Raw genomic sequence first — 15,249 nt, 5'->3', positions numbered from 1 at the left:
CTACGCTCCCTCGCCGCATATATCCCATCCCTCTCATTTAAAATATAGATAATTGAATCTAAAAAATGGTAAAAATTCGTAAATTCACCAAATTTTCAGTGAAAGAAACCGATTTTAGGGAAAATACGGGGACAAGCTCCCTTCGGGAATAAACAAAAGATGCTGCGGGAAAAAAAAAGGTTTGGGGGTGCAACACGAGGACTTCCCAAGAGGTCACCCATCTTAGTACTACTCTCGCCCAAGCACGTTTAGCTTCGGAGTTCTGATGTGATCCGGTGCATTAGTGCTGGTATGATCGCACCCGTCATCCTACGCTCCCTCGCCGCATATATCCCATCCCTCTCATTTAAAATATAGATAATTGAATCTAAAAAATGGTAAAAATTTGTAAATTCACCAAATTTTAAGTGAAAGAAACCGATTTTAGGGAAAATACGGGGACAAGCTCCCTTCGGGAATAAACAAAAGATGCTGCGGGGAAAAAAAAGGTTTGGGGGTGCAACACGAGGACTTCCCAACAGGTCACCCATCTTAGTACTACTCTCGCCCAAGCACGTTTAACTTCGAAGTTCTAATGGGATCCGGTGCATTAGTGCTGGTATGATCGCACCCGTCATCCTACGCTCCCTCGCCGCATATATCCCATCCCTCTCATTTAAAATATAGATAATTGAATCTAAAAAATGGTAAAAATTCGTAAATTCACCAAATTTTCAGTGAAAGAAACCGATTTTAGGGAAAATACGGGGACAAGCTCCCTTCGGGAATAAACAAAAGATGCTGCGGGAAAAAAAAGGTTTGGGGGTGCAACACGAGGACTTCCCAAGAGGTCACCCATCTTAGTACTACTCTCGCCCAAGCTCGTTTGACTTCGGAGTTCTGATGGGATCCGGTGCATTAGTGCTGGTATGATCGCACCCGTCATCCTACGCTCCCTCGCCACATATATCCCATCCCTCTCATTTAAAATATAGATAATTGAATCTAAAAAATGGTAAAAATTCGTAAATTCACCAAATTTTCAGTGAAAGAAACCGATTTTAGGGAAAATACGGGCACAAGCTCCCTTCGGGAATAAACAAAAGATGCTGCGGGGAAAAAAAAGGTTTGGGGGTGCAACACGAGGACTTCCCAACAGGTCACCCATCTTAGTACTACTCTCGCCCAAGCACGTTTAACTTCGGAGTTCTGATGGGATCCGGTGCATTAGTGATGGTATGATCGCACCCGTCATCCTACGCTCCCTCGCCGCATATATCTCATCCCTCTCATTTAAAATATATATAATTGAATCTAAAAAATGGTAAAAATTCGTAAATTCACCAAATTTTCAATGAAAGAAACCGATTTTAGGGAAAATACGGGGACAAGCTCCCTTCGGGAATAAACAAAAGATGTTGCAGGAAAAAAAAAGGTTTGGGGGTGCAACACGAGGACTTTCCAAGAGGTCACCCATCTTAGTAATACTCTCGCCCAAGCACGTTTCACTTCGGAGTTCTGATGGCATCCGGTGCATTAGTGCTGGTATGATCGCACCCGTCATCCTATTCTCCCTCGCCGCATATATCCCATCCCTCTCATTTAAAATATAGATAATTGAATCTAAAAAATGGTAAAAATTCGTAAATTCACCAAATTTTCAGTGAAAGAAACCGATTTTAGGGAAAATACGGGGACAAGCTCCCTTCGGGAATAAACAAAAGATGCTGCGGGAAAAAAAAAGGTTTGGGGGTGCAACACGAGGACTTCCCAAGAGGTCACCCATCTTAGTACTACTCTCGCCCAAGCGCGTTTAACTTCCAAGTTCTGATGGGATCCGGTGCATTAGTGCTGGTATGATCGCACCCGTCATCCTACGCTCCCTCGCCGCATATATCTCATCCCTCTCATTTAAAATATAGATAATTGAATCTAAAAAATGGTAAAAATTCGTAAATTCACCAAATTTTCAGTGAAAGAAACCGATTTTAGGGAAAATACGGGGACAAGCTCCCTTCGGGAATAAACAAAAGATGCTGCGGGAAAAAAAGGTTTGGGGGGTGCAACACGAGGACTTTCCAAGAGGTCACCTATCTTAGTACTACTCTCGCCCAAGCACGTTTAACTTCGGAGTTCTGATGGGATCCGGTGCATTAGTGCTGGTATGATCGCACCCGTCATCCTACGCTCCCTCGCCGCATATATCCCATCCCTCTCATTTAAAATATAGATAATTGAATCTAAAAATGGTAAAAATTCGTAAATTCACCAAATTTTCAGTGAAAGAAACCGATTTTATGAAAAATACGGGGACAAGCTCCCTTCGGGAATAAACAAAAGATGCTGCGGGAAAAAAAAAGAAGGTTTGGGGGTGCAACACGAGGACTTCCCAAGAGGTCACCCATCTTAGTACTACTCTCTTCCAAGCACGTTTAGCTTCGGAGTTCTGATGGGATCCGGTGCATTAGTGCTGGTATGATCACACCCGTCATCCTACGCTCCCTCGCCGCATATATCCCATCCCTCTCATTTAAAATATAGATAATTGAATCTAAAAAATGGTAAAAATTCGTAAATTCACCAAATTTTCAGTGAAAGAAACCGATTTTAGGGAAAATACGGGCACAAGCTCCCTTCGGGAATAAACAAAAGATGCTGCGGGGAAAAAAAAGGTTTGGGGGTGCAACACGAGGACTTCCCAACAGGTCACCCATCTTAGTACTACTCTCGCCCAAGCACGTTAAACTTCGGAGTTCTGATGGGATCCGGTGCATTAGTGCTGGTATGATCGCACCCGTCATCCTACGCTCCCTCGCCGCATATATCCCATCCCTCTCATTTAAAATATAGATAATTGAATCTAAAAAATGGTAAAAATTCGTAAATTCACCAAATTTTCAGTGAAAGAAACCGATTTTAGGGAAAATACGGGGACAAGCTCCCTTGGGGAATAAACAAAAGATGCTGCGGGAAAAAAAAGGTTTGGGGGTGCAACACGAGGACTTCCCAAGAGGTCACCCATCTTAGTACTACTCTCTTCCAAGCACGTTTAGCTTCGGAGTTCTGATGGGATCCGGTGCATTAGTGCTGGTATGATCGCACCTGTCATCCTACGCTCCCTCGCCGCATATATCCAATCCCTCTCATTTAAAATATAGATAATTGAATCTAAAAAATGGTAAAAATTCGTAAATTCACCAAATTTTCAGTGAAAGAAACCGATTTTAGGGAAAATACGGGGACAAGATCCCTTCGGGAATAAACAAAAGATGCTGCGGGAAAAAAAAAGATTTGGGGGTGCAACACGAGGACTTCCCAAGAGGTCATCCATCTTAGTACTACTCTCGCCCAAGCACGTTTCACTTCGGAGTTCTGATGGGATCCGGTGCATTAGTGCTGGTATGATCGCACCCGTCATCCTATTCTCCTGCGCCGCATATATCCCATCCCTCTCATTTAAAATATAGATAATTGAATCTAAAAAATGGTAAAAATTCGTAAATTCATCAAATTTTCAGTGAAAGAAACCGATTTTAGGGAAAATACGGGGACAAGCTCCCTTCGGGAATAAACAAAAGATGCTGCGGGAAAAAAAAGGTTTGGGGGTGCAACACGAGGACTTCCCAAGAGGTCACCCATCTTAGTACTACTCTCGCCCAAGCACGTTTAGCTTCGGAGTTCTGATGGGATCCGGTGCATTAGTGCTGGTATGATCGCACCCGTCATCCTACGTTCCCTCACCGTATATATCCCATCCCTCTCATTTAAAATATAGATAATTGAATCTAAAAAATGGTAAAAATTCGTAAATTCACCAAATTTTCAGTGAAAGAAACCGATTTTAGGGAAAATACGGGGACAAGCTCCCTTGGGGAATAAACAAAAGATGCTGCGGGAAAAAAAGGTTTGGGGGTGCAACACGAGGACTTCCCAAGTGGTCACCCATCTTAGTACTACTCTCGCCCAAGCACGTTTATCTTCGGAGTTCTGATGGGATCCGGTGCATTAGTGCTGGTATGATCGCACCCGTCATCCTACGCTCCCTCGCCGCATATATCCCATCCCTCTCATTTAAAATATAGATAATTGAATCTAAAAAATGGTAAAAATTCGTAAATTCACCAAATTTTCAGTGAAAGAAACCGATTTTAGGGAAAATACGGGGACAAGCTCCCTTCGGGAATAAACAAAAGGTGCTGCGGGAAAAAAAAAGGTTTGGGGGTGCAACACGAGGACTTCCCAAGAGGTCACCCATCTTAGTACTACTCTCGCCCAAGCACGTTTAGCTTCGGAGTTCTGATGTGATCCGGTGCATTAGTGCTGGTATGATCGCACCCGTCATCCTACGCTCCCTCGCCGCATATATCCCATCCCTCTCATTTAAAATATAGATAATTGAATCTAAAAAATGGTAAAAATTTGTAAATTCACCAAATTTTCAGTGAAAGAAACCGATTTTAGGGAAAATACGGGCACAAGCTCCCTTCGGGAATAAACAAAAGATGCTGCGGGGAAAAAAAAGGTTTGGGGGTGCAACACGAGGACTTCCCAACAGGTCACCCATCTTAGTACTACTCTCGCCCAAGCACGTTAAACTTCGGAGTTCTGATGGGATCCGGTGCATTAGTGCTGGTATGATCGCACCCGTCATCCTACGCTCCCTCGCCGCATATATCCCATCCCTCTCATTTAAAATATAGATAATTGAATCTAAAAAATGGTAAAAATTCGTAAATTCACCAAATTTTCAGTGAAAGAAACCGATTTTAGGGAAAATACGGGGACAAGCTCCCTTGGGGAATAAACAAAAGATGCTGCGGGAAAAAAAAGGTTTGGGGGTGCAACACGAGGACTTCCCAAGAGGTCACCCATCTTAGTACTACTCTCTTCCAAGCACGTTTAGCTTCGGAGTTCTGATGGGATCCGGTGCATTAGTGCTGGTATGATCGCACCTGTCATCCTACGCTCCCTCGCCGCATATATCCAATCCCTCTCATTTAAAATATAGATAATTGAATCTAAAAAATGGTAAAAATTCGTAAATTCACCAAATTTTCAGTGAAAGAAACCGATTTTAGGGAAAATACGGGGACAAGATCCCTTCGGGAATAAACAAAAGATGCTGCGGGAAAAAAAAAGATTTGGGGGTGCAACACGAGGACTTCCCAAGAGGTCATCCATCTTAGTACTACTCTCGCCCAAGCACGTTTCACTTCGGAGTTCTGATGGGATCCGGTGCATTAGTGCTGGTATGATCGCACCCGTCATCCTATTCTCCTGCGCCGCATATATCCCATCCCTCTCATTTAAAATATAGATAATTGAATCTAAAAAATGGTAAAAATTCGTAAATTCATCAAATTTTCAGTGAAAGAAACCGATTTTAGGGAAAATACGGGGACAAGCTCCCTTCGGGAATAAACAAAAGATGCTGCGGGAAAAAAAAGGTTTGGGGGTGCAACACGAGGACTTCCCAAGAGGTCACCCATCTTAGTACTACTCTCGCCCAAGCACGTTTAGCTTCGGAGTTCTGATGGGATCCGGTGCATTAGTGCTGGTATGATCGCACCCGTCATCCTACGTTCCCTCACCGTATATATCCCATCCCTCTCATTTAAAATATAGATAATTGAATCTAAAAAATGGTAAAAATTCGTAAATTCACCAAATTTTCAGTGAAAGAAACCGATTTTAGGGAAAATACGGGGACAAGCTCCCTTGGGGAATAAACAAAAGATGCTGCGGGAAAAAAAGGTTTGGGGGTGCAACACGAGGACTTCCCAAGTGGTCACCCATCTTAGTACTACTCTCGCCCAAGCACGTTTATCTTCGGAGTTCTGATGGGATCCGGTGCATTAGTGCTGGTATGATCGCACCCGTCATCCTACGCTCCCTCGCCGCATATATCCCATCCCTCTCATTTAAAATATAGATAATTGAATCTAAAAAATGGTAAAAATTCGTAAATTCACCAAATTTTCAGTGAAAGAAACCGATTTTAGGGAAAATACGGGGACAAGCTCCCTTCGGGAATAAACAAAAGGTGCTGCGGGAAAAAAAAAGGTTTGGGGGTGCAACACGAGGACTTCCCAAGAGGTCACCCATCTTAGTACTACTCTCGCCCAAGCACGTTTAGCTTCGGAGTTCTGATGTGATCCGGTGCATTAGTGCTGGTATGATCGCACCCGTCATCCTACGCTCCCTCGCCGCATATATCCCATCCCTCTCATTTAAAATATAGATAATTGAATCTAAAAAATGGTAAAAATTTGTAAATTCACCAAATTTTAAGTGAAAGAAACCGATTTTAGGGAAAATACGGGGACAAGCTCCCTTCGGGAATAAACAAAAGATGCTGCGGGGAAAAAAAAGGTTTGGGGGTGCAACACGAGGACTTCCCAACAGGTCACCCATCTTAGTACTACTCTCGCCCAAGCACGTTTAACTTCGGAGTTCTAATGGGATCCGGTGCATTAGTGCTGGTATGATCGCACCCGTCATCCTACGCTCCCTCGCCGCATATATCCCATCCCTCTCATTTAAAATATAGATAATTGAATCTAAACAATGGTAAAAATTCGTAAATTCACCAAATTTTCAGTGAAAGAAACCGATTTTAGGGAAAATACGGGGACAAGCTCCCTTCGGGAATAAACAAAAGATGCTGCGGGAAAAAAAAAGGTTTGGGGGTGCAACACGAGGACTTCCCAAGAGGTCACCCATCTTAGTACTACTCTCGCCCAAGCACGTTTAACTTCCGAGTTCTGATGGGATCCGTTGCATTAGTGCTGGTATGATCGCACCCGTCATCCTACGCTCCCTCGCCGCATATATCTCATCCCTCTCATTTAAAATATAGATAATTGAATCTAAAAAATGGTAAAAATTCGTAAATTCACCAAATTTTCAGTGAAAGAAACCGATTTTAGGGAAAATACGGGGACAAGCTCCCTTCGGGAATAAACAAAAGATGCTGCGGGAAAAAAAGGTTTGGGGGGTGCAACACGAGGACTTTCCAAGAGGTCACCTATCTTAGTACTACTCTCGCCCAAGCACGTTTAACTTCGGAGTTCTGATGGGATCCGGTGCATTAGTGCTGGTATGATCGCACCCGTCATCCTACGCTCCCTCGCCGCATATATCCCATCCCTCTCATTTAAAATATAGATAATTGAATCTAAAAATGGTAAAAATTCGTAAATTCACCAAATTTTCAGTGAAAGAAACCGATTTTATGAAAAATACGGGGACAAGCTCCCTTCGGGAATAAACAAAAGATGCTGCGGGAAAAAAAAAGAAGGTTTGGGGGTGCAACACGAGGACTTCCCAAGAGGTCACCCATCTTAGTACTACTCTCTTCCAAGCACGTTTAGCTTCGGAGTTCTGATGGGATCCGGTGCATTAGTGCTTGTATGATCGCACCCGTCATCCTACGCTCCCTCGCCGCATATATCCCATCCCTCTCATTTAAAATATAGATAATTGAATCTAAAAAATGGTAAAAATTCGTAAATTCACCAAATTTTCAGTGAAAGAAACCGATTTTAGGGAAAATACGGGCACAAGCTCCCTTCGGGAATAAACAAAAGATGCTGCGGGGAAAAAAAAGGTTTGGGGGTGCAACACGAGGACTTCCCAACAGGTCACCCATCTTAGTACTACTCTCGCCCAAGCACGTTTAACTTCGGAGTTCTGATGGGATCCGGTGCATTAGTGCTGGTATGATCGCACCCGTCATCCTACGCTCCCTCGCCGCATATATCCCATCCCTCTCATTTAAAATATAGATAATTGAATCTAAAAAATGGTAAAAATTCGTAAATTCACCAAATTTTCAGTGAAAGAAACCGATTTTAGGGAAAATACGGGGACAAGCTCCCTTGGGGAATAAACAAAAGATGCTGCGGGAAAAAAAAGGTTTGGGGGTGCAACACGAGGACTTCCCAAGAGGTCACCCATCTTAGTACTACTCTCGCCCAAGCACGTTTATCTTCGGAGTTCTGATGGGATCCGGTGCATTAGTGCTGGTATGATCGCACCCGTCATCCTACGCTCCCTCGCCGCATATATCCCATCCCTCTCATTTAAAATATAGATAATTGAATCTAAAAAATGGTAAAAATTTGTAAATTCACCAAATTTTCAGTGAAAGAAACCGATTTTAGGGAAAATACGGGGACAAGCTCCCTTCGGGAATAAACAAAAGATGCTACGGGAAAAAAAAGGTTTGGGTGTGCAACACGAGGACTTCCCAAGAGGTCACCCATCTTAGTACTACTTTCGCCCAAGCACATTTGTCTTCGGAGTTCTGATGGGATCCAGTGCATTAGTGCTGGTATGATCGCACCCGTCATCCTACGCTCCCTCGCCGCATATATCCCATCCCTCTCATTTAAAATATAGATAATTGAATCTAAAAAATGGTAAAAATTCGTAAATTCACCAAATTTTCAGTGAAAGAAACCGATTTTAGGGAAAATACGGGGACAAGCTCCCTTCGGGAATAAACAAAAGATGCTGCGGGAAAAAAAAAGGTTTGGGGGTGCAACACGAGGACTTCCCAAGAGGTCACCCATCTTAGTACTACTCTCGCCCAAGCATGTTTAACTTCGGAGTTCTGATGGGATCCGGTAGATTAGTGCTGGTATGATCGCACCGGTCATCCTACGCTCCCTCGCCGCATATATCCCATCCCTCTCATTTAAAATATAGATAATTGAATCTAAAAAATGGTAAAAATTCATAAATTCACCAAATTTTCAGTGAAAGAAACCGATTTTAGGGAAAATACGGGCACAAGCTCCCTTCGGGAATAAATAAAAGATGCTGCGGGAAAAAAAAAGATGGTTTGGGGGTGCAACACGACGACTTACCAAGAGGTCACCGATCTAGTACTACTCTCGCCCAAGCACGTTTCACTTCGGAGTTCTGATGGGATCCGGTGCATTAGTGCTGGTATGATCGCACCCGTCATTCTACGCTCCCTCGCCGCATATATCCCATCCCTCTCATTTAAAATATAGATAATTGAATCTAAAAATGGTAAAAATTCGTAAATTCACCAAATTTTCAGTGAAAGAAACCGATTTTAGGGAAAATACGGGGACAAGCTCCCTTCGGGAATAAACAAAAGATGCTGCGGGAAAAAAAAGGTTTGGGGGTGCAACACGAGGACTTCCCAAGAGGTCACCCATCTTAGTACTACTCTCGCCCAAGCTCGTTTGACTTCGGAGTTCTGATGGGATCCGGTGCATTAGTGCTGGTATGATCGCACCCGTCATCCTACGCTCCCTCGCCACATATATCCCATCCCTCTCATTTAAAATATAGATAATTGAATCTAAAAAATGGTAAAAATTCGTAAATTCACCAAATTTTCAGTGAAAGAAACCGATTTTAGGGAAAATACGGGCACAAGCTCCCTTCGGGAATAAACAAAAGATGCTGCGGGGAAAAAAAAGGTTTGGGGGTGCAACACGAGGACTTCCCAACAGGTCACCCATCTTAGTACTACTCTCGCCCAAGCACGTTTAACTTCGGAGTTCTGATGGGATCCGGTGCATTAGTGATGGTATGATCGCACCCGTCATCCTACGCTCCCTCGCCGCATATATCTCATCCCTCTCATTTAAAATATATATAATTGAATCTAAAAAATGGTAAAAATTCGTAAATTCACCAAATTTTCAATGAAAGAAACCGATTTTAGGGAAAATACGGGGACAAGCTCCCTTCGGGAATAAACAAAAGATGTTGCAGGAAAAAAAAAGGTTTGGGGGTGCAACACGAGGACTTTCCAAGAGGTCACCCATCTTAGTAATACTCTCGCCCAAGCACGTTTCACTTCGGAGTTCTGATGGCATCCGGTGCATTAGTGCTGGTATGATCGCACCCGTCATCCTATTCTCCCTCGCCGCATATATCCCATCCCTCTCATTTAAAATATAGATAATTGAATCTAAAAAATGGTAAAAATTCGTAAATTCACCAAATTTTCAGTGAAAGAAACCGATTTTAGGGAAAATACGGGGACAAGCTCCCTTCGGGAATAAACAAAAGATGCTGCGGGAAAAAAAAAGGTTTGGGGGTGCAACACGAGGACTTCCCAAGAGGTCACCCATCTTAGTACTACTCTCGCCCAAGCACGTTTATCTTCGGAGTTCTGATGGGATCCGGTGCATTAGTGCTGGTATGATCGCACCCGTCATCCTACGCTCCCTCGCCGCATATATCCCATCCCTCTCATTTAAAATATAGATAATTGAATCTAAAAAATGGTAAAAATTCGTAAATTCACCAAATTTTCAGTGAAAGAAACCGATTTTAGGGAAAATACGGGGACAAGCTCCCTTCGGGAATAAACAAAAGATGCTGCGGGAAAAAAAAAGGTTTGGGGGTGCAACACGAGGACTTCCCAAGAGGTCACCCATCTTAGTACTACTCTCGCCCAAGCATGTTTAACTTCGGAGTTCTGATGGGATCCGGTAGATTAGTGCTGGTATGATCGCACCGGTCATCCTACGCTCCCTCGCCGCATATATCCCATCCCTCTCATTTAAAATATAGATAATTGAATCTAAAAAATGGTAAAAATTCATAAATTCACCAAATTTTCAGTGAAAGAAACCGATTTTAGGGAAAATACGGGCACAAGCTCCCTTCGGGAATAAATAAAAGATGCTGCGGGAAAAAAAAAGATGGTTTGGGGGTGCAACACGACGACTTACCAAGAGGTCACCGATCTAGTACTACTCTCGCCCAAGCACGTTTCACTTCGGAGTTCTGATGGGATCCGGTGCATTAGTGCTGGTATGATCGCACCCGTCATTCTACGCTCCCTCGCCGCATATATCCCATCCCTCTCATTTAAAATATAGATAATTGAATCTAAAAATGGTAAAAATTCGTAAATTCACCAAATTTTCAGTGAAAGAAACCGATTTTAGGGAAAATACGGGGACAAGCTCCCTTCGGGAATAAACAAAAGATGCTGCGGGAAAAAAAGGTTTGGGGGTGCAACACGAGGACTTCCCAAGAGGTCACCCATCTTAGTACTACTCTCGCCCAAGCTCGTTTGACTTCGGAGTTCTGATGGGATCCGGTGCATTAGTGCTGGTATGATCGCACCCGTCATCCTACGCTCCCTCGCCACATATATCCCATCCCTCTCATTTAAAATATAGATAATTGAATCTAAAAAATGGTAAAAATTCGTAAATTCACCAAATTTTCAGTGAAAGAAACCGATTTTAGGGAAAATACGGGCACAAGCTCCCTTCGGGAATAAACAAAAGATGCTGCGGGGAAAAAAAAGGTTTGGGGGTGCAACACGAGGACTTCCCAACAGGTCACCCATCTTAGTACTACTCTCGCCCAAGCACGTTTAACTTCGGAGTTCTGATGGGATCCGGTGCATTAGTGATGGTATGATCGCACCCGTCATCCTACGCTCCCTCGCCGCATATATCTCATCCCTCTCATTTAAAATATATATAATTGAATCTAAAAAATGGTAAAAATTCGTAAATTCACCAAATTTTCAATGAAAGAAACCGATTTTAGGGAAAATACGGGGACAAGCTCCCTTCGGGAATAAACAAAAGATGTTGCAGGAAAAAAAAAGGTTTGGGGGTGCAACACGAGGACTTTCCAAGAGGTCACCCATCTTAGTAATACTCTCGCCCAAGCACGTTTCACTTCGGAGTTCTGATGGCATCCGGTGCATTAGTGCTGGTATGATCGCACCCGTCATCCTATTCTCCCTCGCCGCATATATCCCATCCCTCTCATTTAAAATATAGATAATTGAATCTAAAAAATGGTAAAAATTCGTAAATTCACCAAATTTTCAGTGAAAGAAACCGATTTTAGGGAAAATACGGGGACAAGCTCCCTTCGGGAATAAACAAAAGATGCTGCGGGAAAAAAAAAGGTTTGGGGGTGCAACACGAGGACTTCCCAAGAGGTCACCCATCTTAGTACTACTCTCGCCCAAGCACGTTTAACTTCCAAGTTCTGATGGGATCCGGTGCATTAGTGCTGGTATGATCGCACCCGTCATCCTACGCTCCCTCGCCGCATATATCTCATCCCTCTCATTTAAAATATAGATAATTGAATCTAAAAAATGGTAAAAATTCGTAAATTCACCAAATTTTCAGTGAAAGAAACCGATTTTAGGGAAAATACGGGGACAAGCTCCCTTCGGGAATAAACAAAAGATGCTGCGGGAAAAAAAGGTTTGGGGGGTGCAACACGAGGACTTTCCAAGAGGTCACCTATCTTAGTACTACTCTCGCCCAAGCACGTTTAACTTCGGAGTTCTGATGGGATCCGGTGCATTAGTGCTGGTATGATCGCACCCGTCATCCTACGCTCCCTCGCCGCATATATCCCATCCCTCTCATTTAAAATATAGATAATTGAATCTAAAAATGGTAAAAATTCGTAAATTCACCAAATTTTCAGTGAAAGAAACCGATTTTATGAAAAATACGGGGACAAGCTCCCTTCGGGAATAAACAAAAGATGCTGCGGGAAAAAAAAAGAAGGTTTGGGGGTGCAACACGAGGACTTCCCAAGAGGTCACCCATCTTAGTACTACTCTCTTCCAAGCACGTTTAGCTTCGGAGTTCTGATGGGATCCGGTGCATTAGTGCTGGTATGATCGCACCCGTCATCCTACGCTCCCTCGCCGCATATATCCCATCCCTCTCATTTAAAATATAGATAATTGAATCTAAAAAATGGTAAAAATTCGTAAATTCACCAAATTTTCAGTGAAAGAAACCGATTTTAGGGAAAATACGGGCACAAGCTCCCTTCGGGAATAAACAAAAGATGCTGCGGGGAAAAAAAAGGTTTGGGGGTGCAACACGAGGACTTCCCAACAGGTCACCCATCTTAGTACTACTCTCGCCCAAGCACGTTAAACTTCGGAGTTCTGATGGGATCCGGTGCATTAGTGCTGGTATGATCGCACCCGTCATCCTACGCTCCCTCGCCGCATATATCCCATCCCTCTCATTTAAAATATAGATAATTGAATCTAAAAAATGGTAAAAATTCGTAAATTCACCAAATTTTCAGTGAAAGAAACCGATTTTAGGGAAAATACGGGGACAAGCTCCCTTGGGGAATAAACAAAAGATGTTGCGGGAAAAAAAAGGTTTGGGGGTGCAACACGAGGACTTCCCAAGAGGTCACCCATCTTAGTACTACTCTCTTCCAAGCACGTTTAGCTTCGGAGTTCTGATGGGATCCGGTGCATTAGTGCTGGTATGATCGCACCTGTCATCCTACGCTCCCTCGCCGCATATATCCAATCCCTCTCATTTAAAATATAGATAATTGAATCTAAAAAATGGTAAAAATTCGTAAATTCACCAAATTTTCAGTGAAAGAAACCGATTTTAGGGAAAATACGGGGACAAGATCCCTTCGGGAATAAACAAAAGATGCTGCGGGAAAAAAAAAGATTTGGGGGTGCAACACGAGGACTTCCCAAGAGGTCATCCATCTTAGTACTACTCTCGCCCAAGCACGTTTCACTTCGGAGTTCTGATGGGATCCGGTGCATTAGTGCTGGTATGATCGCACCCGTCATCCTATTCTCCTGCGCCGCATATATCCCATCCCTCTCATTTAAAATATAGATAATTGAATCTAAAAAATGGTAAAAATTCGTAAATTCATCAAATTTTCAGTGAAAGAAACCGATTTTAGGGAAAATACGGGGACAAGCTCCCTTCGAGAATAAACAAAAGATGCTGCGGGAAAAAAAAGGTTTGGGGGTGCAACACGAGGACTTCCCAAGAGGTCACCCATCTTAGTACTACTCTCGCCCAAGCACGTTTAGCTTCGGAGTTCTGATGGGATCCGGTGCATTAGTGCTGGTATGATCGCACCCGTCATCCTACGTTCCCTCACCGTATATATCCCATCCCTCTCATTTAAAATATAGATAATTGAATCTAAAAAATGGTAAAAATTCGTAAATTCACCAAATTTTCAGTGAAAGAAACCGATTTTAGGGAAAATACGGGGACAAGCTCCCTTGGGGAATAAACAAAAGATGCTGCGGGAAAAAAAGGTTTGGGGGTGCAACACGAGGACTTCCCAAGTGGTCACCCATCTTAGTACTACTCTCGCCCAAGCACGTTTATCTTCGGAGTTCTGATGGGATCCGGTGCATTAGTGCTGGTATGATCGCACCCGTCATCCTACGCTCCCTCGCCGCATATATCCCATCCCTCTCATTTAAAATATAGATAATTGAATCTAAAAAATGGTAAAAATTCGTAAATTCACCAAATTTTCAGTGAAAGAAACCGATTTTAGGGAAAATACGGGGACAAGCTCCCTTCGGGAATAAACAAAAGGTGCTGCGGGAAAAAAAAAGGTTTGGGGGTGCAACACGAGGACTTCCCAAGAGGTCACCCATCTTAGTACTACTCTCGCCCAAGCACGTTTAGCTTCGGAGTTCTGATGTGATCCGGTGCATTAGTGCTGGTATGATCGCACCCGTCATCCTACGCTCCCTCGCCGCATATATCCCATCCCTCTCATTTAAAATATAGATAATTGAATCTAAAAAATGGTAAAAATTTGTAAATTCACCAAATTTTAAGTGAAAGAAACCGATTTTAGGGAAAATACGGGGACAAGCTCCCTTCGGGAATAAACAAAAGATGCTGCGGGGAAAAAAAAGGTTTGGGGGTGCAACACGAGGACTTCCCAACAGGTCACCCATCTTAGTACTACTCTCGCCCAAGCACGTTTAACTTCGGAGTTCTAATGGGATCCGGTGCATTAGTGCTGGTATGATCGCACCCGTCATCCTACGCTCCCTCGCCGCATATATCCCATCCCTCTCATTTAAAATATAGATAATTGAATCTAAACAATGGTAAAAATTCGTAAATTCACCAAATTTTCAGTGAAAGAAACCGATTTTAGGGAAAATACGGGGACAAGCTCCCTTCGGGAATAAACAAAAGATGCTGCGGGAAAAAAAAAGGTTTGGGGGTGCAACACGAGGACTTCCCAAGAGGTCACCCATCTTAGTACTACTCTCGCCCAAGCACGTTTAACTTCCAAGTTCTGATGGGATCCGTTGCATTAGTGCTGGTATGATCGCACCCGTCATCCTACGCTCCCTCGCCGCATATATCTCATCCCTCTCATTTAAAATATAGATAATTGAATCTAAAAAATGGTAAAAATTCGTAAATTCACCAAATTTTCAGTGAAAGAAACCGATTTTAGGGA

The 15,249-nt window shown here is 43.1% G+C and overlaps 49 non-coding genes across 49 annotated transcripts; all 49 read right to left on the bottom strand.

The window, feature by feature from the left end:
- Positions 1–184: 184 nt before the first annotated feature.
- On the bottom strand, positions 185–303 carry LOC136204431 (5S ribosomal RNA). The gene has a single exon (XR_010675272.1). It is a non-coding gene; the product is annotated as a 5S ribosomal RNA (ribosomal RNA).
- Positions 304–493: 190 nt separating this feature from the next.
- On the bottom strand, positions 494–612 carry LOC136204596 (5S ribosomal RNA). The gene has a single exon (XR_010675429.1). It is a non-coding gene; the product is annotated as a 5S ribosomal RNA (ribosomal RNA).
- A 189-nt stretch (positions 613–801) lies between these two features.
- On the bottom strand, positions 802–920 carry LOC136204586 (5S ribosomal RNA). Its single transcript, XR_010675419.1, has one exon. It is a non-coding gene; the product is annotated as a 5S ribosomal RNA (ribosomal RNA).
- A 190-nt stretch (positions 921–1,110) lies between these two features.
- LOC136204638 (5S ribosomal RNA) lies at positions 1,111–1,229 on the bottom strand. The gene has a single exon (XR_010675469.1). It is a non-coding gene; the product is annotated as a 5S ribosomal RNA (ribosomal RNA).
- A 190-nt stretch (positions 1,230–1,419) lies between these two features.
- Positions 1,420–1,538, bottom strand: LOC136204824 (5S ribosomal RNA). The gene has a single exon (XR_010675648.1). It is a non-coding gene; the product is annotated as a 5S ribosomal RNA (ribosomal RNA).
- Positions 1,539–1,728: 190 nt separating this feature from the next.
- LOC136204744 (5S ribosomal RNA) lies at positions 1,729–1,847 on the bottom strand. Its single transcript, XR_010675570.1, has one exon. It is a non-coding gene; the product is annotated as a 5S ribosomal RNA (ribosomal RNA).
- A 189-nt stretch (positions 1,848–2,036) lies between these two features.
- On the bottom strand, positions 2,037–2,155 carry LOC136204631 (5S ribosomal RNA). Its single transcript, XR_010675463.1, has one exon. It is a non-coding gene; the product is annotated as a 5S ribosomal RNA (ribosomal RNA).
- A 192-nt stretch (positions 2,156–2,347) lies between these two features.
- Positions 2,348–2,466, bottom strand: LOC136204699 (5S ribosomal RNA). Its single transcript, XR_010675528.1, has one exon. It is a non-coding gene; the product is annotated as a 5S ribosomal RNA (ribosomal RNA).
- A 190-nt stretch (positions 2,467–2,656) lies between these two features.
- On the bottom strand, positions 2,657–2,775 carry LOC136204618 (5S ribosomal RNA). Its single transcript, XR_010675450.1, has one exon. It is a non-coding gene; the product is annotated as a 5S ribosomal RNA (ribosomal RNA).
- A 189-nt stretch (positions 2,776–2,964) lies between these two features.
- Positions 2,965–3,083, bottom strand: LOC136204731 (5S ribosomal RNA). Its single transcript, XR_010675557.1, has one exon. It is a non-coding gene; the product is annotated as a 5S ribosomal RNA (ribosomal RNA).
- A 190-nt stretch (positions 3,084–3,273) lies between these two features.
- On the bottom strand, positions 3,274–3,392 carry LOC136204549 (5S ribosomal RNA). The gene has a single exon (XR_010675383.1). It is a non-coding gene; the product is annotated as a 5S ribosomal RNA (ribosomal RNA).
- A 189-nt stretch (positions 3,393–3,581) lies between these two features.
- LOC136204590 (5S ribosomal RNA) lies at positions 3,582–3,700 on the bottom strand. Its single transcript, XR_010675423.1, has one exon. It is a non-coding gene; the product is annotated as a 5S ribosomal RNA (ribosomal RNA).
- A 188-nt stretch (positions 3,701–3,888) lies between these two features.
- Positions 3,889–4,007, bottom strand: LOC136204996 (5S ribosomal RNA). Its single transcript, XR_010675805.1, has one exon. It is a non-coding gene; the product is annotated as a 5S ribosomal RNA (ribosomal RNA).
- A 190-nt stretch (positions 4,008–4,197) lies between these two features.
- On the bottom strand, positions 4,198–4,316 carry LOC136204420 (5S ribosomal RNA). The gene has a single exon (XR_010675261.1). It is a non-coding gene; the product is annotated as a 5S ribosomal RNA (ribosomal RNA).
- Positions 4,317–4,506: 190 nt separating this feature from the next.
- LOC136204617 (5S ribosomal RNA) lies at positions 4,507–4,625 on the bottom strand. The gene has a single exon (XR_010675449.1). It is a non-coding gene; the product is annotated as a 5S ribosomal RNA (ribosomal RNA).
- Positions 4,626–4,814: 189 nt separating this feature from the next.
- On the bottom strand, positions 4,815–4,933 carry LOC136204729 (5S ribosomal RNA). Its single transcript, XR_010675555.1, has one exon. It is a non-coding gene; the product is annotated as a 5S ribosomal RNA (ribosomal RNA).
- A 190-nt stretch (positions 4,934–5,123) lies between these two features.
- Positions 5,124–5,242, bottom strand: LOC136204548 (5S ribosomal RNA). Its single transcript, XR_010675382.1, has one exon. It is a non-coding gene; the product is annotated as a 5S ribosomal RNA (ribosomal RNA).
- A 189-nt stretch (positions 5,243–5,431) lies between these two features.
- Positions 5,432–5,550, bottom strand: LOC136204579 (5S ribosomal RNA). Its single transcript, XR_010675412.1, has one exon. It is a non-coding gene; the product is annotated as a 5S ribosomal RNA (ribosomal RNA).
- Positions 5,551–5,738: 188 nt separating this feature from the next.
- Positions 5,739–5,857, bottom strand: LOC136204985 (5S ribosomal RNA). Its single transcript, XR_010675794.1, has one exon. It is a non-coding gene; the product is annotated as a 5S ribosomal RNA (ribosomal RNA).
- A 190-nt stretch (positions 5,858–6,047) lies between these two features.
- On the bottom strand, positions 6,048–6,166 carry LOC136204408 (5S ribosomal RNA). Its single transcript, XR_010675250.1, has one exon. It is a non-coding gene; the product is annotated as a 5S ribosomal RNA (ribosomal RNA).
- A 190-nt stretch (positions 6,167–6,356) lies between these two features.
- LOC136204340 (5S ribosomal RNA) lies at positions 6,357–6,475 on the bottom strand. Its single transcript, XR_010675184.1, has one exon. It is a non-coding gene; the product is annotated as a 5S ribosomal RNA (ribosomal RNA).
- A 190-nt stretch (positions 6,476–6,665) lies between these two features.
- Positions 6,666–6,784, bottom strand: LOC136204677 (5S ribosomal RNA). Its single transcript, XR_010675507.1, has one exon. It is a non-coding gene; the product is annotated as a 5S ribosomal RNA (ribosomal RNA).
- Positions 6,785–6,973: 189 nt separating this feature from the next.
- Positions 6,974–7,092, bottom strand: LOC136204630 (5S ribosomal RNA). Its single transcript, XR_010675462.1, has one exon. It is a non-coding gene; the product is annotated as a 5S ribosomal RNA (ribosomal RNA).
- Positions 7,093–7,284: 192 nt separating this feature from the next.
- LOC136204784 (5S ribosomal RNA) lies at positions 7,285–7,403 on the bottom strand. Its single transcript, XR_010675610.1, has one exon. It is a non-coding gene; the product is annotated as a 5S ribosomal RNA (ribosomal RNA).
- A 190-nt stretch (positions 7,404–7,593) lies between these two features.
- On the bottom strand, positions 7,594–7,712 carry LOC136204742 (5S ribosomal RNA). Its single transcript, XR_010675568.1, has one exon. It is a non-coding gene; the product is annotated as a 5S ribosomal RNA (ribosomal RNA).
- A 189-nt stretch (positions 7,713–7,901) lies between these two features.
- On the bottom strand, positions 7,902–8,020 carry LOC136204926 (5S ribosomal RNA). Its single transcript, XR_010675738.1, has one exon. It is a non-coding gene; the product is annotated as a 5S ribosomal RNA (ribosomal RNA).
- A 189-nt stretch (positions 8,021–8,209) lies between these two features.
- LOC136204803 (5S ribosomal RNA) lies at positions 8,210–8,328 on the bottom strand. Its single transcript, XR_010675628.1, has one exon. It is a non-coding gene; the product is annotated as a 5S ribosomal RNA (ribosomal RNA).
- A 190-nt stretch (positions 8,329–8,518) lies between these two features.
- LOC136204724 (5S ribosomal RNA) lies at positions 8,519–8,637 on the bottom strand. Its single transcript, XR_010675550.1, has one exon. It is a non-coding gene; the product is annotated as a 5S ribosomal RNA (ribosomal RNA).
- A 193-nt stretch (positions 8,638–8,830) lies between these two features.
- On the bottom strand, positions 8,831–8,948 carry LOC136204868 (5S ribosomal RNA). Its single transcript, XR_010675689.1, has one exon. It is a non-coding gene; the product is annotated as a 5S ribosomal RNA (ribosomal RNA).
- A 188-nt stretch (positions 8,949–9,136) lies between these two features.
- LOC136204585 (5S ribosomal RNA) lies at positions 9,137–9,255 on the bottom strand. Its single transcript, XR_010675418.1, has one exon. It is a non-coding gene; the product is annotated as a 5S ribosomal RNA (ribosomal RNA).
- A 190-nt stretch (positions 9,256–9,445) lies between these two features.
- On the bottom strand, positions 9,446–9,564 carry LOC136204636 (5S ribosomal RNA). Its single transcript, XR_010675467.1, has one exon. It is a non-coding gene; the product is annotated as a 5S ribosomal RNA (ribosomal RNA).
- Positions 9,565–9,754: 190 nt separating this feature from the next.
- On the bottom strand, positions 9,755–9,873 carry LOC136204823 (5S ribosomal RNA). The gene has a single exon (XR_010675647.1). It is a non-coding gene; the product is annotated as a 5S ribosomal RNA (ribosomal RNA).
- Positions 9,874–10,063: 190 nt separating this feature from the next.
- Positions 10,064–10,182, bottom strand: LOC136204915 (5S ribosomal RNA). The gene has a single exon (XR_010675727.1). It is a non-coding gene; the product is annotated as a 5S ribosomal RNA (ribosomal RNA).
- Positions 10,183–10,372: 190 nt separating this feature from the next.
- Positions 10,373–10,491, bottom strand: LOC136204723 (5S ribosomal RNA). Its single transcript, XR_010675549.1, has one exon. It is a non-coding gene; the product is annotated as a 5S ribosomal RNA (ribosomal RNA).
- Positions 10,492–10,684: 193 nt separating this feature from the next.
- LOC136204867 (5S ribosomal RNA) lies at positions 10,685–10,802 on the bottom strand. Its single transcript, XR_010675688.1, has one exon. It is a non-coding gene; the product is annotated as a 5S ribosomal RNA (ribosomal RNA).
- Positions 10,803–10,989: 187 nt separating this feature from the next.
- LOC136204584 (5S ribosomal RNA) lies at positions 10,990–11,108 on the bottom strand. The gene has a single exon (XR_010675417.1). It is a non-coding gene; the product is annotated as a 5S ribosomal RNA (ribosomal RNA).
- Positions 11,109–11,298: 190 nt separating this feature from the next.
- LOC136204635 (5S ribosomal RNA) lies at positions 11,299–11,417 on the bottom strand. Its single transcript, XR_010675466.1, has one exon. It is a non-coding gene; the product is annotated as a 5S ribosomal RNA (ribosomal RNA).
- Positions 11,418–11,607: 190 nt separating this feature from the next.
- On the bottom strand, positions 11,608–11,726 carry LOC136204822 (5S ribosomal RNA). The gene has a single exon (XR_010675646.1). It is a non-coding gene; the product is annotated as a 5S ribosomal RNA (ribosomal RNA).
- A 190-nt stretch (positions 11,727–11,916) lies between these two features.
- LOC136204655 (5S ribosomal RNA) lies at positions 11,917–12,035 on the bottom strand. Its single transcript, XR_010675486.1, has one exon. It is a non-coding gene; the product is annotated as a 5S ribosomal RNA (ribosomal RNA).
- A 189-nt stretch (positions 12,036–12,224) lies between these two features.
- LOC136204629 (5S ribosomal RNA) lies at positions 12,225–12,343 on the bottom strand. The gene has a single exon (XR_010675461.1). It is a non-coding gene; the product is annotated as a 5S ribosomal RNA (ribosomal RNA).
- A 192-nt stretch (positions 12,344–12,535) lies between these two features.
- LOC136204670 (5S ribosomal RNA) lies at positions 12,536–12,654 on the bottom strand. The gene has a single exon (XR_010675500.1). It is a non-coding gene; the product is annotated as a 5S ribosomal RNA (ribosomal RNA).
- Positions 12,655–12,844: 190 nt separating this feature from the next.
- LOC136204616 (5S ribosomal RNA) lies at positions 12,845–12,963 on the bottom strand. The gene has a single exon (XR_010675448.1). It is a non-coding gene; the product is annotated as a 5S ribosomal RNA (ribosomal RNA).
- Positions 12,964–13,152: 189 nt separating this feature from the next.
- On the bottom strand, positions 13,153–13,271 carry LOC136204728 (5S ribosomal RNA). Its single transcript, XR_010675554.1, has one exon. It is a non-coding gene; the product is annotated as a 5S ribosomal RNA (ribosomal RNA).
- A 190-nt stretch (positions 13,272–13,461) lies between these two features.
- Positions 13,462–13,580, bottom strand: LOC136204547 (5S ribosomal RNA). The gene has a single exon (XR_010675381.1). It is a non-coding gene; the product is annotated as a 5S ribosomal RNA (ribosomal RNA).
- Positions 13,581–13,769: 189 nt separating this feature from the next.
- LOC136204567 (5S ribosomal RNA) lies at positions 13,770–13,888 on the bottom strand. Its single transcript, XR_010675401.1, has one exon. It is a non-coding gene; the product is annotated as a 5S ribosomal RNA (ribosomal RNA).
- Positions 13,889–14,076: 188 nt separating this feature from the next.
- LOC136204973 (5S ribosomal RNA) lies at positions 14,077–14,195 on the bottom strand. Its single transcript, XR_010675783.1, has one exon. It is a non-coding gene; the product is annotated as a 5S ribosomal RNA (ribosomal RNA).
- A 190-nt stretch (positions 14,196–14,385) lies between these two features.
- Positions 14,386–14,504, bottom strand: LOC136204397 (5S ribosomal RNA). The gene has a single exon (XR_010675239.1). It is a non-coding gene; the product is annotated as a 5S ribosomal RNA (ribosomal RNA).
- Positions 14,505–14,694: 190 nt separating this feature from the next.
- On the bottom strand, positions 14,695–14,813 carry LOC136204327 (5S ribosomal RNA). The gene has a single exon (XR_010675171.1). It is a non-coding gene; the product is annotated as a 5S ribosomal RNA (ribosomal RNA).
- Positions 14,814–15,003: 190 nt separating this feature from the next.
- Positions 15,004–15,122, bottom strand: LOC136204752 (5S ribosomal RNA). The gene has a single exon (XR_010675578.1). It is a non-coding gene; the product is annotated as a 5S ribosomal RNA (ribosomal RNA).
- Between the last annotated feature and the right edge of the window lie 127 nt (positions 15,123–15,249).

Source organism: Euphorbia lathyris, chromosome 8 (assembly GCF_963576675.1).
Source record: "Euphorbia lathyris chromosome 8, ddEupLath1.1, whole genome shotgun sequence".
Classification (NCBI taxonomy): Eukaryota; Viridiplantae; Streptophyta; class Magnoliopsida; order Malpighiales; family Euphorbiaceae; genus Euphorbia; species Euphorbia lathyris.
The sequence above is the reverse complement of the archived record's forward strand: the minus strand, read 5'-3'. Positions and strand labels throughout refer to the sequence as shown.